This window comes from Myotis yumanensis, unplaced genomic scaffold (genome assembly GCF_028538775.1).
Source record: "Myotis yumanensis isolate MYYU_CA2020_CCGP unplaced genomic scaffold, mMyoYum1.0.hap1 SCAF_34, whole genome shotgun sequence".
Classification (NCBI taxonomy): domain Eukaryota; kingdom Metazoa; phylum Chordata; class Mammalia; order Chiroptera; family Vespertilionidae; genus Myotis; species Myotis yumanensis.
In genome coordinates, this window is record NW_027223785.1 from 348,321 (window position 1) to 360,643 (window position 12,323).

Genomic DNA, 12,323 nt, shown 5'->3' on the forward strand with positions numbered 1-12,323 from the left:
ATCTTGGCCATAATCACCCGAAAAGGTGTGGGAAAAACAAACAAACAAACAAAATAAGTCATCCCCTCCGATAAAACAACAACAACAACAAAAAACACTCCTCAGAAAAAAGGGTTGATCCCACCTTTGAAATTTCTGAGGCTTTGGCAAGCCCAGGTGGTCAGGTCCTGGACTTGGTCTCTGGGCGGGGGCCTGACCATCCATCCACAGAGTGAGCTGGGTGGGGGGAGGGTTGCAGGAAGGGGGTGGTTGGTGGGGGGGTGGGTGTGGGCGGGTGTGGACCAGATGGACAGGCCAGGACATAATGTTTGGCTGTGGATTACAGAATTTGGGTGGACTGGCGCAGGGGCCGAGGAGCCCGTCCCGCCCTCTGCTGGTCGAGAAGCGTCAATGCAATCCCCCCTCCTGCAACCTCCTGTGGGGCAAGCACAGACAGGTGACTGGACTTCCCCATTTGTGGCTAGACCTGAGGCGGGAAGGACGTGCAGGGGGCATTGTCTTTGAGAAGGCAGGGGCCGAAGGGTGTTCATGGATGGCGACGGACTGTTCAAAGTGAGGAGTGTCCGTGCAGGACTGCGGCTGGACATGCACAGATGCTCGTGTGCGCGCGCGCGCGCGCGCGCACACACACTCCCACACCCACACCCACACCCACACACCTATCCCGCCCGCCTTCCCCGGCGTCCCCCCCTGCCCCGCGTCTCCCCGCCACACACACACACACACACACAGACACACACGGGAGCACAAGGTCCGCTAACAAGATATCTGCAGAGTGAGGCACGCCTAGGAGATTTTCCGTGGCTTTGTTTCATTTTGGCCCGTCCTGGGCCCACCTGAGCCCGTATGTATTGTCCCCTCTTCAACCGACAAAAAACGGCAATGCTGTCCCGCAAGGCGTGGGGAAGGAGCCCTGCTCCGTGGGCACCTGCCCAGTCTCCCAAGTACTCCCCAAGCCCCGTGAATCCCTAGGGCGAGCCAGTGGCGCCCTCTCCTGGTTCTGGATCCCCAATGCAGGCCTCCTCCCCTAAACTTGATGGCCAACCAGTGACGTTTTCAGTCCAGGGGGCGGCTGATTGGTCGAGCGGGCGGCTGATTTGGCTCCTCCCACCAGCTCTTTTGCTATAAAAGAAAGCAGGGCCTTCTTTCCAGAGCTTCTCAGCCCTAGGTTTGTGGTCGTGGTCGTCGTCCTCGTTCTCCAAGGGAGGAGCTTTCAGGAGAGAGGTCTCGCCAAGACCCGGTCCCGGGATTTAGAAGCCGCTAGAGCACCTGGCTAGAGCCTGGCTGGGCTGCTGATCTACTGAACGCTGTCTCAGTGTCATTGCCTCTTCACCGACTCGTCCACACCCTTGGGAACCCCTGGGCCTGGCCCCAGCATCTGGTGCCCGCACAGGAACAGCTCCAGCGCCGCGCGGGAAGTGAAGGACCGGCGTGCCTCCGCAGGGGCTCCATCGGAGGCCGTTTTGGGGCCCGCCATCGCCAACAAAATCCACATGTCACTGGACGACATCATTCGCCTGGACCGGAGCCAGCGGGGAGGCCATGGCCTGGGCCGCGGCTGCGGCGGGGGTGGGGGTGGGGGCAGGGACCGAGGCCAGGACCGAGGCTGGGCAGGCTCCCAGGGAGGCGGCGGTGGTGGAGCGCAAGCCCCAGCCCCCCAGAGCTGGGGCGGCGGGCCTTTCAGGAACAGGGCGGCCCTTGGCCGAGGCAGGAACCGGCCGGCGCCCTACAGCAGGCCGAGACAGCTTCCTGATGACGGGCAACACGACCGCTTCCACAGGGCCTTTGGCAGGGGAGCAGGCCTGATGACCGGGGGAAGCTGCTGTTGTCTAACCTGGACTTCGGAGTGTCCGACGTGGACATCCAGCAGCTGTTTGCAGAGGTCGGGCCTCTGAAGAAGGCGGCTGTCCATTACGACCACTCTGACCGCAGCCTGGGAACAGCCCACGTGCACTTTGAGCGCAAGGCAGACGCCCTGGAAGCCAGGAAGCAGTACAACGGCGTCCCTTTGGATGGCCGTCCCCTCCACATCCAGATCCTCAACTCGCAGAGAGACACGCAGCCCAGGCCGGTACCGAGTGTCAACAGAGGCTGGGTGGCTACAAACCAAGGATCTGAAGGCTTTGGCGGCGGCACTCAGGGCCGCGCCCGCGGAGGCAACCTGCGTATAGGCAGCCGCACTGGCCGCCATTCAAAGCGACACATCACGGCGGAGGAGTTGGACGCCTAGCTGTACGCTTAAACTCGCTGAGGGGCAGCAAAAAGTTGGACGCCCAGAAGGACGCTTACAATCCGATGAGGGAAACCGAGGAGTTGGACGCCCTGCTGGATGCTTACGACAAGGTGATGGACACCGAGGAGTTGGACGCCCATTTTGACGCTTAGGACACGATGATGGACACCAGCTAAAGCACCCCCAAGTCAGTGCGTGCATGGTGGAGCTAGGTCTGGAGGTCGTCTCGCGCTGCTTCCCGAGGGCGGGCCGACGGGGACCTGTTGCCAATTGTGGAATTGTTTCTCCTGCTTTGAAATGGGATTTAAAACTCATGTAAAGGTTTTTTCTTTAACGTTTATTTTATTAAAAAATTCTGAAAAAGACCTGTGTTGTACCTAGTCATTTAGGGGATACATTTTACTGGTTGCTGGTGCGGAGGAGCCGGCGTTTTCAACTTGGCCATAATAAGCAGAAATGGGTGTAGAGAAAACAAGCAAACATACAAACAAACTAACAAAAAAAACCCACAAAAACCCAAAAAACTACTTCCCTCAAAAAAAAATCAGAAAAGCAAAACACAAACAAACAAAACAAAAAAACAAAACAAACCTCAAAACAAAACAAAAAACCTCCTTAGAAAACACGTTGATCCAGCCTTTCAACGTTCTGACGCTTTGGCAAGCCCAGATGGCCAGGCCCGAACTTGGTCTCTGGGTGGGGTCCTGGCCATCCATCCACCGAGGGAGGCGGGTGGAGCGGGGTGGAAGGGCGGCCGACCAGATGGCCAGGCCCGGACCTAGTCTTTGGCTGTTGATAACAGAGATTTGGTTGACTGGGGCCAGGGCGGGGCCGGAGCCAAAGAGCTGCTCCCGCCCTCTGCTGGTCGAGAAGCGCCAATGCAAGCCACCCTCCTGCAGCTGGAGCCAGGTGCCTGGACTTGACAGAAGTGGGAAAGGACAAGCAGGGGGCACACTGTCTGCAAGAAGGCAGGGGCTGAAGGGTGCTCAGGGATGCCGACGGACCATTCAGATCAAGAAGTATCCGTGCGTGACTGTGGATTTACACACACAGACGCTCACACCCACCCCCAGAAGCACACCCACACCCACACACACACGCACACACCTCCCCTTCCCCCCCCCATACACACACACACACACCACCACCACCAGCACCACCACCACCACCACCACCAACAACAACAACAACAAAAACAACCACAACCACGCAAAGGTAGCAATCCACCTTTGTGTTGTAGAAAGTACACTTGTACAATGTTTTGTACTTGTATTTTGTGCTATTAAAACGGGGAAGTTAAAACGTGGGATTAGGGGTGGTGGGGAGAGGGTAAAAGAGAGGGATTGACCTCTGGCGTTTCAAAATGGCGGCTAACTGGTTTGGCTCCGTGGACAGAGCATCGGCCTGCGGACTAAAGGGCCCCAGATTCGATTCCAGTCAAGGGCATATACCTCGGTTGTGGGGGGCATATCCCCAGTAGGAGGTGTGCAGGAGGCAGCTGATGATTGAGGTTTCTCTATCTTTGAGGTTTTTAAGTCTCTATCCCTCTTCCTTCCACACTGTAAAAAAATCAATAAGATATATTTTAAAAACAAAATGGCGGCAGCCAATTACTGGAGCCAAAATGGCGGGAAGTATGCCAGGGTCACCCCCGTTCATGCACGGGACAGTGCATGAGCACTACGTTAGAGATCCACATCATGCACCGCATCCACCTGCCAGGTGGCGAGATCTTCCGCAACTTCAAAGAGCTCTCCAGTGTGGTCCAGGAGATTGGCAAACCGGTGATCGGGAGCAGCAGCAGCAAGAACATGGGACTGAGGAAAGCCAGGGCCATGGCTGGGAGAGCCCTGCCCAGCCCAGCGTCGGGGAGTCCAGGGCTGCAGCTTCGGAGGAGCAGCATGTTCCATTTCTTCTAGCTGTGGACGTGGGCTCGAGAGATCAGAATTACACACCCTCCCCCCCGAACCTGCAGGATGTGTTTCTATGTTGTGGAAACCATTAGTGTTTAGTGTTAACTTACCTACCTTCATCTTCGCCAGGCGCCGCCCTGGAGTCTTTGCCCTGTTTGAGGAGAACCACTTCGGGTTCCTCTGGCTGTCGGCAAAATACTTCATCCTGTTTGGCAGAGTCCAGAACACCTTCCAGAATGTGGAGGCACCGTCCCCGCAGGCCTTCCTGGAGATGCCCTTGAACATTCAGTCCGGACCCCCTGGGAGGAGCAGCTTGCATTCACTTTGAAGATTTGACCTTCTGACTTGGTTTAAAAAAACAAACCAAAAACAAACAAACAAACAAACAAACAAAAAAACAACCCTCCTTTAAAATTAAAAAAAAAAAAAAACAGATCTTGTTAAAAAAAAAAAAAACTGCCAAAACGCAAACACACACACACACACACACACACACACACACACTAAAATAAAATAAAATAAAATAAAATAAAATAAAATAAAATAAACCTTCCTTAGAAATGACATTGATCCAGCCTTTCAATGCTTTTAGACACTTCGGCAAGCCCATGTGGCACGGCCCGAACTTGGTCTGTGGACAGGGGCCTGACCATTCATCCAGAGAGGGAGCTGGACCAGAGGGCCCAGCCCAAGCAAGGTGTAAGAGCCCGTCCTGCTCTCTGCTGGTCGAGTAGCGCTAATGCAGGTCACCCTCGTGCAGCCACCTCTGGGGAAGGCAGAAACAGGTGCCTGGACTTGACCTGAGGGGGGAAGGACAATCAGGGGGCGCGCCGTCTACGAGAAGTCAGGGGCTGAAGGGCGCTCATGGATGCCAACGGACCATTCAGATTCAGAAGTGTCCGTGCGTGACTGTGGAAGTAAACTCACAGACAAGCAAACACCTCACTCAAACCCTGCTCCCAAGGGCCCCACAGACACAGGGACTAGTCATGCCCTCCCTCGGTAGGGCTAAGCTGTTTGACTGCAGACAGATGGCATTCTCTCCCTAGGCCTCCACTCTTCACCCTGTTCAGAAGGAAACCCTCGCCCTGGCCCTCAACTTCTTCAACTGCAGCTTCCGGTCTTCCTGATGACTGACCCGTTCATGCAAATCAATTTCACCTGCCTCAGCCTCAGTTTCCTCTTCCAGAGATGGAGTAATGTAACCTGCAAGGTGTCCCTGCTCCCACCACACTGGAAGCCCTCAGGTGCCATTGGCACCTGGGTGTCCCCCCCACCCCCAAGGGAGGGGCCAAACCTTAAGCTGCTTTCTTTTGGGAGATGCCTCCAGGGATATGCCTATAGGGGTTTGGGGGTGTGGGGTGGGGAGTGGGGGGGGAACATTTCACAGAAATGCAGTAAACACAAACACGCACACACGCAACTGGGGTACATCTACACACAGTGGAATACTACGCTGCGGTAAAAAAAAAAAGTAGGAAGAAAACGGAAGGAATTCTTGCCAGCATGGATGGAACTGGAGAGCATTATGCTAAGTGAAATTAGCCAGTCAGAGAAAAATGAATAGCACATGATCTCACTCATTTGAGGAATATAGAGAACAACATAGACTGACGAACAGGGACAGATCCATACACATCTATACCAGCACTCTCTGATGGGGCTGTTTGAATGCTGGTGGCCTCTGGTGTCCTGGGCACAGAGCTAAGATACAAAAGCATACAAGTTTTATTCACATCCACCTCAGCCTCTGCCTCCCATGACCTCCAAGGCCCCGCTACGTTCGGTGTGTTTGCGTCTCCGGTCTCCCCCTCCCCCTCCCTTCGAATGCCAATGGGACCGACGTTTGCAACGGTTCGTTGCCGAGAGATAGAATCAATTAAAATGCATGAAGAGAAATGAGCGCAGAAATAAGAAAAAAGAACATAAATTAAAATAACCCCCCCACCCCCAACACTCTTCACGGTCCCGGGTCGGAGGAGCCTGTCCAAGAGGCGCCGGTCAAGTACCCGGGCATGGCAGCCACGTTCAGGAGAACCTTTCCTTGAGATGCGCCACCTGCCCCACCCTAAAGTTGGCGTCACCGAAATGGTGACGCTTCATTCCTGGGAGCGACTGATTGGTGGGTCTCTCTGGCTCCTCCCACCACGCGCTGGGGCTATAATATAAAAGAAGGGCGGCAGCGCCGCGTAGGGTGTATCATTCGCAGACCTTCTCAGCCCTGGGCGCGACTGAACGCTCTCCGTCCACACCTTTGGGAATCCCTGGGCCTGGCCCCCAGCATCTGGTGCCCGCTCAGGAACAGCTCCGGCGCCACGCGGGAATTGAAGGGCCGGTCTGCTTACCGCACGGGCTGGACCAGAGGTCAATTCCGGCCCCGCCATGGCCGACAAAATCAACATGTCTCTGGACGACATCATTACGCTGAACCGGAGCCAGCGGGGCGGCGGCGGCCGCGGCGGGGGCAAGGACCTAGGCCGGGACAGAGGCCTGGCTGGCTCCCAGGGAGGCCGCAGTAGTGGAGCGCAAACCGCCGCACCAGTGAGCCAGGGCGGCGGGCCCTTCCGCAACCGGGCCGCCCTCGGCCGAGTCAAGAACTGGCCGGCGCCCTACAGCAGGACGAGACAGCTTCCGGACCAGTGGCAACACGACCGCTTCTGCAAGGGCGCCGGCCTGGTGACCGGGGGGAAGCTGCTTCTGTCCAACCTGGCCTTCGGACTGTCCAACGCGGAAGTGCAGCAGCTGTTTTTGGAGTTTGGGCCTCGGAAGAAGGCTGGTGTCCACTATGACCGCTCTGGCCGCAGCCTGGGAACAGCCAACGTGCACTTTGAGCGCAAGGCAGACGCCCTGGAAGCCATGAAACAGTACAACGGCGTCCCTTTGGATGGCCGTGCCCTCAACATCCAGCTCGTCACCTCACAGATACACACGCAGCGCAGGCCGGTACAGAGTGTCAACAGAGGCGGGGTGACTACACACCGAGGATCTGGAGGCTTTGGCGGCAGCACGCGGGGTCGCGCACGCGGAGGCAGCCGGGATACAGGGAGGCGCACCAGACGCAATTCAAAGCAACAGGTCGGTGCGGAGGAATTGGACGCCCAGCTGGACACTTACAACGCGATGAGGGCCACCAAAAAGTTGGACGCCCAGCTGAGCACTGGCAGGGGGATGAGAGGCACCGAGGAATTGGACGCCCAGCTGACCGCTTACAACGTGATGAAGGCCACCAAAATGTTGGATGCCCAGCTGAGCACTGGCAGCGAGATGAGGGTCACCGAGGAATTGGACGCCCAGCTGGCCGATTACAACGCGATGAGGGCCACAAAAATGTTGGACGCCCAGCTGAGCACTGGCAGGGGGATGAGAGGCACCGAGGAATTGGACGCCCAGCTGGCCGATTACAACGCGATGAGGGGCACCAAAAAGTTGGATGCCCAGCTGAGCACTGGCAGCGAGATGAGGGTCACCGAGGAATTGGACGCCCAGCTGGCCGATTACAACGCGATGAGGGCCACAAAAATGTTGGACGCCCAGGTGATCACTGGCAGTGGGTTGAGGGGCACCAAAATGTTGTATACCCAGCTGAGCACTGGCAGCGGGATGGGGGACACGGAGGAGTTGGACGCCCAGCTGGACGCTTACAATGCGATGAGGGGCACAAAAATGTTGGACGCCCAGGTGAGCACTGGCAGCAGGATGAGGGGCACCAAAATGTTGGATGCCCAGCTGAGCACTGGCAGCGGGATGAGGGGAACCGAGGAGTTGGACGCCCAGAAGGATGCTTACAACTCCATGAGGGAAACAGAGGAGTTGGACGACCTGCTGGATGCTTATGACACGATGATGGACACCGAGGAGTTGGACGCCCAGAAGGAGGCTTACAACTCAATGAGGGAAACCGAGGAGTTGGACGCCCTGCTGGACGCTTACGACACAGTGATGGACACCAAGGCTTTGGACGCCCATCTCGGCGCTTACCACGCGATGATGGACACCAGCTAAAGCACCCCCAAGTCAGTGCGTGCGTGGTGGAGCTAGGTCTGGAGGTCGTCTCCCGCTGCTTCCCGAGGGCGGGCTGACGGGGACCTGTGGCCAATTGTGGAATTGTTTCTCCTGCTTTGTAATGGGATTTAAAACTCATGTAAAGTTTTTTTCTTTAACGTTTATTTTATTAAAAATTCTGAAAAAGACCTGTGTTGTACCTAGTCATTTAGGGGATACATTTTACTGGTTGCTGGTGCGGAGGAGCTGGCGTTTTCACCTTGGCCATAATAACCAGAAATGGGTGTAGAGAAAACAAGAAACAAACAAACAAACAAAAAAACCCCACGAAAACCCAAAAAACTACTCCCCTCAAAAAAAAATCAGAAAATCAAAACACAAACAAACAACACAAACAAACAAACAAAACCTCAAAAGAAACCAAAAAAAAACCTTAGAAAACATGTTGATCCAGCCTTTCAACGTTCTGACGCTTTGGCAAGCCCAGATGGTCAGGCCTGAACTAGGTCTCTGGGCGGGGTACTGGCCATCCATCCACAGAGGGAGGGGGACGGAGGGGGGGTGGAAAGGCGGCAGACCAGATGGCCAGGCCTGGACCTACTCTTTGGCTGTGGATAACAGAGATTGGAATGACTGGGGCCAGGGTGGGGCAGGAGCCAAAGAGCTGCTCCTGCCATCTGCTGGTCGAGAAGCGCCAATGCAAGCCATCATCCTGCAGCTGGAGCCAGGTGCCTGGACTTGACCCAAGCGGGAAAGGACAAGCAGGGGGCACGATGTCTGCAAGAAGGCAGGGGCTGAAGGTTGTTCATTGATGCCTACGGACAATTCAGATCAAGAAGTGTCCAGGGGTGACTGCGGATGTACACACACCGACGCGCACACGTGATCTGGCACACAGACACACACCAACACCAACAACAACACAAAGATATTAATCCAACTTTGTGTAGTAAAATGTATACTTGTACAATGTTATGTAGTTGAATTTTGTGCTGATAAAACAGGGAAGTTAAAACGCTGAATTTCGGGGGGCGGGGAGAGGGTAATAGAGAGGGGTTAACCTTTGGGGTTTCAAAGTGGCGGTTAAGTGGTTTGGCTCCATGGTCAGAGCATCAGCCTGAGGACTAAAGAGTCCCAGGTTTGATTCCGGTCAAGGGCATATCCCTCTGTTGTGGGCATATGCCCAGTAGAAGGGCTGGGTGCAGGAGGCAGCTGATTGAGATTTCTCTTTCTTTGAGGTTTTTAATTCTCTATCCTTCTCCCGTACACTCTTCAAAAAGCAATCAATAAAAGATATTTAAAAACAAAATGGAGGCTGCCAAGTGACTGGAGCCAAAATGGCAGGAAGTATGCCAGGGTCACCCACATCACGGGCCAGTGCATGAACACTAAGTTAGAGATCCACCTCGTGCGCGCCGCATCCACCTGCCAGATGGCGGGCTCTTCCGCACCTTCAAAGAGCTCTCCCGTGTGGTCCAGGACATTGACAAGCAAGTGATGCGGGAGCAGCAGCAGCACCAAGAACATGGGACTGAGGAAAGCCAGGGCCACGGCTGGCATATTGGGTTGACTGGGGCAGGGGCCTGGGCCAAAGGGCTAAAATACAAAGCCATACACATTTTACTCACATCCACCTCAGCCTCTGCCTCCCATGACCTGCAAGGGCCGCTACGTTCGGTGTGCTTGCGTCTCCGGTCTTCCCCTCCCCGCTCCCTCACACCACTCCCCCTCCCTTCCAATGCAAATGGGACCGAGGTTTGCAAGGTTTCATTGCCGAGAGATAGAATCGATTGCAATGAATGAAGAGAATTGAGCACAGAAAGCAGAAAAAACAAAGCAAAACAACACCAACCAACCAACAAACAAACAAGAAATAGCATAAAGTAAAATAAAAACCCCCGAGCACACTTCACGGGTCTCGGGGCGGAGGAGCCTGCCCAAGAGGCGGCGCCGGTCAAGCACCCCAGGCATCGATCTCAGCCAGGTTCAGGAGAACCTTTCCTTGAGATGCGCCAACCTGCCCCACCCTACAGTCGGCGCCGCCCAAACGGTGAGGCGTCATTCCTCGGAGCGGCTGATTGGTGGGTCTGTCTCTCTGGCTCCTCCCACTTTTACACGCTGGGGCTATAAAAGAAAACAGGGTTCCTCTTGGCAGAGCTTTGTCAGCCCTAGGCTTGTGGTCGCGGTCGTCGTCGTCGTCGTCGTCATCGTCGTCGTCCATCCTCGTTCTCCCAGGGAGCTTTCAGGGAGAGATCTCGCGGAGACCCGGCTTGGACCCCACCGGAGGCAGAAGAGAAGCTGGCCCTTCCCAAGATCATGAAGAGAAAGAAACGGCCTCCCGAGCCCCCGCAGGAGGCCTTCAAAAGGCCTCGCAGCGGCCTGCGTGCGCACTTGGCGGAGGGTCTGCAAGAGTTCTATGCACTGGGCAAGAGGAGCGGAGAGCAACCTGACCCGTCTTCCTCGCGGGCCCTGGCAAGCTCAAGCAACCCCAAAGGCCCCCAGGCACGCCCCGTTTTCAAACCATGGCTGGATACGCGCCCCCGCCCCCGTGAGGGCCAAGGTCCAGTGAAAAGTCAAGTCACACCCCCAAAACCAGATGGAAGTTCATGCCAAGGGCCTCCACCTCCATCCCAGGACAAGCTGCCTTCTCCCGGGAAGGTCAAGTTGGTGCCATCGGGTGTTCCACCCATGGACCGCAAGCCGCCGCCGGCTCGACGCCGGCCTCGCAGGCCACAGTCTCAGGCATCAGGTCGGGCTGCCGAAGCCACTGCAACCCTGCCAACCGCCGTATGTTTGGCAGGTCCTGGCAGCTCAGCTCAGCCAATGTCCACCAACTCAGCCGGACCAGGTTTCAACAACCCTGCCCGGCCCAGTGTCCCTCGGCCTCCTGCGTCTAGGCCTGAGGCGCACACAACACCATCCTGTGCTTCCCGGAAGCGGGAGCCTGTTCACTCTGCTGTGAGCCAGCCCCGGGCCCCGCCCAGGCCTCACAACCACACTGCACTTCAGCATTTCACCCGCCAACCAATTCTACAGAGGACCCCTGGGGTTCCGGGGCCAGTAATGTCAACACCCATCACAGATGGGCAGAGGCCAGAACGAGAGGCCATGAGGAGGAAGGCTCAACGAGAGCGTGACAACGCTGCCAGATTGGGGAGAAGTCGTCAGCACTTCACTGAGAGGGAAAAAGACATGGCGATTGCTCGGTACTATGGCTATGCAATGTAGGAGATGATGGGAGTGCTGGCGCCCCTTTCTTTCGGCACCGGCTGTTTTTCCATAGACAGGGAGCTCCACAGATAGATAATAGTTTGGCACATAGACATGACTTTCAGAATCTTGATAGATTTTATCACTCAACAAAACTGAACAAATGTGGGAAATGGGTCGTCCGACCTGGGTATAGGGGCAAAAGACCAATGGAACGGTCTAGCAGCTGGTTCCCTCCGAAGATTCCCTGGGGATAGCTGGCGCTCTCGCAGACGCACAAAAGACGCCCTTTTATCCATCCGGTAAAGCGAATCATTAGAGGTCTTGGGGCAGAAAGGACCTCAACCTCGTCTCCAACTTTCTTTCAGTGGGTCAGAAGCCCGGCTCGCTGGCGTGGAGCCGGGCGTGGAATGCGAGTGTCTAGCGGTCCACTTTTGGTAAGCAGAACTGGCGCTGCGGGGTGAACCCAACGCCTGCTGAAGGCGCCCCTTGCCGACGCTCATCAGACCCCAGAAAAGGTGTTGGTGGATAGCGACAGCAGGACGGGGGTCATGGAAGTCAGAATCCGCTAAGGAGTGTGCAACAACTCACCTGCGGAATCAACTAGCCCTGGAAACGGATGGCGCGGTGCCGCGGGCCCATACCCGGCTGTAGTTCTTCCAAGGAGAACCTGGAAGGCCAAAGTGGAGAAGGCTTCCATGAGAACAGCAGTTGAACCTGGGTCAGTGGGTCCCGAGAGATGGGCGAGCGCCGTTCCCAGGGGACCGGCAATGGCCTCCGTTGCCCTCAGCCGATCCGAAGGGAGTCGGGTTCAGATCCCCGAATCCAGAGTGGCGGAGACGGGCACCGCGAGGCGTCCAGCGGGGTAACGCGACCGACCTGGGAGAAGCAGGCCGAGGACCCAGGGAGAGTTCTTTTTTTTTTTTTTTTTTTTTTTTTTTTTTTTGTGAAGGGCAGGGCGCCAA

At 56.0% G+C, this 12,323-nt stretch overlaps 1 pseudogene; it reads left to right on the forward strand.

Moving 5' to 3' along the window:
• Positions 1-1,493: 1,493 nt before the first annotated feature.
• LOC139000833 (THO complex subunit 4 pseudogene) lies at positions 1,494-2,230 on the forward strand (annotated as a pseudogene).
• Positions 2,231-12,323: the final 10,093 nt, after the last annotated feature.